Genomic DNA, 5,000 nt, shown 5'->3' with positions numbered 1-5,000 from the left:
ACATCTTCCATGAAAAAGATACAGATAGCCAGCAAGAGCGGACAAGGGGCCGGGCCAGGTGTTGTGTGCCTTTAATCCCAGTTGGAGGCAAGGGCAGATCTGTGTGAGTCAAGGCCAGCCTGGTTTACACAGTGAGTCCCTAGGTCAGCAGAGGTACATGATGAGACTGCCTCAAAATAACAAGCACTAACCAACCAACCAACAACCAACCAACCAACCAAAGAGCTGGGCAAGCCTATACACATCTGTAATCCACCCTTCTGGGTACACATCTGTAATCCACCCTTCTGGGTACACATCTGTAATCCACCCTTCTGGATACACATCTGCAACCCACCCTTCTGGGTACACATCTGTAATCCACCCTTCTGGATACACATCTGCAACCCACCCTTCTGGGTACCGACATCTGTAATCCACCCTTCTGGATACACATCTGTAACCCACCCTTCTGGATACATCTGTAATCCACCCTTCTGGATACACATCTGTAACCCACCCTTCTGGATACACATCTGTAACCCACCCTTCTGGGTACACCATCTGTAACCCACCCTTCTGGGTACACATCTGTAACCCACCCTTCTGGATACACATCTGTAACCCACCCTTCTGGGTACACATCTGTAATCCACCTTTCTGGGTACACATCTGTAATCCACCCCTTCTGGATACACATCTGTAACCCACCCCTTCTGGATACACATCTGTAACCCAACCCTTCTGGATACACATCACTGCCAACCCACCCTTCTGGTTACACATCTGCAACCCACCCTCTGGGTACACATCTGTAATCCACCCTTCTGGATACACATCTGTAACCCACCCCTTCTGGGTACACATCTGCAACCCACCCTTCTGGTTACACATCTGCAACCCACCCCTTCTGGGTACAAATCTGTAACCCACCCTTCTGGATACACATCTGCAACCCACCCCTTCTGGGTACACATCTGCAACCCACCCTTCTGGTTACACATCTGCAACCCACCCTTCTGGGTACACATCTGCAACCCACCCTCTGGGTACACATCTGTAACCCACCCTTCTGGGTACAACATCTGTAACCCCACCCCCTTCTGGATACACATCTGCAACCCACCCTTCTGGGTACACATCTGTAATCCACCCTTCTGGATACACATCTGCAACCCACCCTTCTGGATACACATCTGTAACCCACCCTTCTGGATACACATCTGTAACCCACCTTTTCCTGGATACACATCTGTAATCCACCCTTCTGGATAACACATCTGTAACCCACCCTTCTGGATACACATCTGTAACCCACCCTTCTGGATACACATCTGTAATCCACCCTCCTGGGTACACATCTGCAACCCACCCTTCTGGGTACACATCTGTAATCCACCCTTCTGGGTACACATCTGTAATCCACCCTTCTGGGTACACATCTGCAACCCACCCTTCTGGGTACACATCTGTAATCCACCCTTCTGGGTACACATCTGTAACCCACCCTTCTGGATACACATCTGCAACCCACCCTTCTGGGTACACATCTGTAATCCACCCTTCTGGATACACATCCTGCAACACCCACCCTTCTGGGTACACCATCTGTAACCCACCCTTCTGGGTACACATCTGTAACCCACCCTTCTGGGGACACATCTGCAACCCACCACCTCTGGTACACATCTGTAACCCACCCTTCTGGGTACACCATCTGTAACCCACCCTTCTGGGTACACATCTGTAACCCCACCCTTCTGGGTACACATCTGCAACCCACCCTTCTGGGTACACATCTGTAACCCCACCCTTCTGGGTACACATCTGGGTACACATCTGTAATCCACCCTTCTGGGTACACATCTGTAATCCACCCTTCTGGGTACACATCTGTAACCCACCCCCCTTCTGGGTACACATCTGTAACCCACCCTTCTGGTACACATCTGTAATCCACCCTTCTGGGTACACATCTGTAATCCCACCCTTCTGGGTACACATCTGTAACCCCACCCTTCTGGGTACCCATCTGTAACCCACCCTTCTGGGTACACATCTGCTAATCCACCCTTCTGGATACACATCTGTAACCCACCCTTCTGGGTACACATCTGTAATCCACCCTTCTGGGTACACATCTGTAATCCACCTTTCTGGGTACACATCTGTAATCCACCCTTCTGGGTACACATCTGTAACCCACCCTTCTGGGTACACATCTGTAATCCACCCTTCTGGGTACACATCAGTAACCCACCCTTCTGGGTACACATCAGTAACCCACCCTTCTGGGTACACATCTGTAACCCACTCTTCTGGGTACACATCTGTAACCCACCCTTCTGGGTACACATCTGTAATCCACCCTTCTGGGTACACATCTGTAACCCACCCTTCTGGGTACACATCTGTAACCCATCCTTCTGGGTACACATCTGTAATCCACCCTTCTGGGTACACATCTGTAACCCACCCTTCTGGGTACACATCTGTAACCCACCCTTCTGGGTACACATCTGTAATCCACCCTTCTGGGTACACATCTGTAACCCACCCTTCTGGAGTACACATCTGTAACCCACCCTTCTGGATACACATCTGTAATCCACCTTTCTGGGTACACATCTGTAATCTACCCTTCTGGGTACACATCTCTAACCCCACCCTTCTGGGTACACATCTGTATTCCACCCTTCTGGGTACACATCTGTAACCCACCCTTCTGGATACACATCTGTAACCCACCCTTCTGGGTACACATCTGTAATCCACCTTTCTGGGGTACACATCTGTAATCCACCCTTCTGGATACACATCTGTAACCCACCCCTTACTGGATACACATCTGTAACCCACCCTTCTGGGTACACATCTGTAACCCACCCTTGTGGGTACACATCTGTAATCCACCTTTCTGGATACACATCTGTAATCCACCATTCTGGGTACACTCTGTACCACCCTTCTGGGTACACATCTGTAACCCACCCTTCTGGGTTACACATCTGTAATCCACCTTTCTGGGATACACATCTGTAATCCACCCTTCTGGATACAATCTGTAACCCATCCTTCTGGGTACACATCTGTAATCCACCATTCTGGATACACATCTGTAACCCACCCTTCTGGGTACACATCTGTAACCCACCCTTCTGGGTACACATCTGTAAACCCATCCCTTCTGGGTACACATCTGTAATCCACCCTTCTGGGTACACATCTGTAACCCACCCTTCTGGGTACACATCTGTAACACCACCCTTCTGGGTACACATCTGTAATCCACCTTTCTAATACACATCTGTAATCCACCCTTCTGGATACATCTGTAACCCACCCTTCTGGGTACACATCTGTAACCCACCCTTCTGGGTACACATCTGTAAACCCACCCTTCTGGGTACACATCTGTAATCCACCTTTCTGGATACACATCTGTAACCCACCCTTCTGGGTACACATCTGTAACCCACCCTTCTGGATACACATCTGTAACCCACCCTTCTGGGTACACATCTGTAACCCACCCTTCTGGGTACACATCTGTAATTCACCCTTCTGGGTACAACATCTGTAACCCACCCTTCTGGGTACACATCTGTAACCCACCCTTCTGGGTACACATCTGTAATCCACCTTTCTGGATACACATCTGTAATCCCACCCTTCTGGATACATCTGTAACCCACCCTTCTGGGTACAACATCTGTAACCCACCCTTCTGGGTACACATCTGTAATCCACCATTCTGGGTACACATCTGTAACCCACCCTTCCTGGGTACACATCTGTAACCCACCCTTCTGGGTACACATCTGTAACCCACCCTTCTGGGTACACATCTGTAACCCACCCTTCTGGTACACATCTGTAACCCACCCTTCTGGGTACACATCTGTAATCCCACCATTCTGGGTACACATCTGTAACCCACCCTTTTGGGTACACATCTGTAACCCACCCTTCTGGGTACACATCTGTAACCCACCCTTCTGGGTACACATCTGTAATCCACCTTTCTGGATACACATCTGTAATCCACCCTTCTGGATACATCTGTAACCCACCCTTCTGGGTACACATCTGTAACCCACCCTTTCTGGAGTACACATCTGTAACCCACCCTTCTGGGTACACATCTGTAACCCACCCCTTCTGGGTACACATCTGTAACCCACCCTTCTGGGTACACATCTGTAATCCACCTTTCTGGATACACATCTGTAATCCCACCCTTCTGGGTACACATCTGTAACCCACCCTTCTGGGTACACATCTGTAACTTCACCCTTCTGGGTACACATCAGTAACCCACCCTTCTGGGTACACATCTGTAACCCCCCTTCTGGGTACACATCTGTAACCCACCCTTCTGGGTACACCATCTGGTAATCCACCCTTCTGGGTACACATCTGTACAATCCACCCTTCTGGGTACACATCTGTAACCCACCCTTCTGGGTAAACATCTGTAATCCCACCCTTCTGGGTACACATCTGTAACCCACCCTTCTGGGATACATCATCTGTAACCCACCCTTCTGGGTACACATCTGTAATCCACCATTCTGGGTACACACCTTCTGGGTACAAGCTGTACCACCCTTCTGGGTACACATCTGTACCCACCCTTCTGGGTACACATCTGTAACCCACCCTTCTGGGTACACATCTGTAACCCACCTTCTGGTACACATCTGTAACCCACCCTTCGGGGTACAACATCTGTAACCCACCCTTCTGGGTACACATCTGTAATCCACCCTTCTGGGTACTGTAGGCAGACAAAAGTTGAAGGCTAAGGTGGGTTAAAACACAAAGACGCAGGAATGTTAAATGACTTTTTTTTTTAATTTTAATATTTTTATTACATATTTTCCTCAATTACATTTCCAATGTTATCCCCAAAGTCCCCCCATAGCGCCCCCCACTTCCCTACCCACCCATTCCCATTCTTTTGGCCCTGGCATTTCCCCTATATTGGGGCATATAAAGTTTGCAAGTCCAATGGCCCT

Source organism: Mus caroli, unplaced genomic scaffold (genome assembly GCF_978045245.1).
Source record: "Mus caroli unplaced genomic scaffold, Mus_caroli_1 scaffold_20, whole genome shotgun sequence".
NCBI lineage: Eukaryota > Metazoa > Chordata > Mammalia > Rodentia > Muridae > Mus > Mus caroli.
This window is presented reverse-complemented; position numbering follows the sequence as displayed.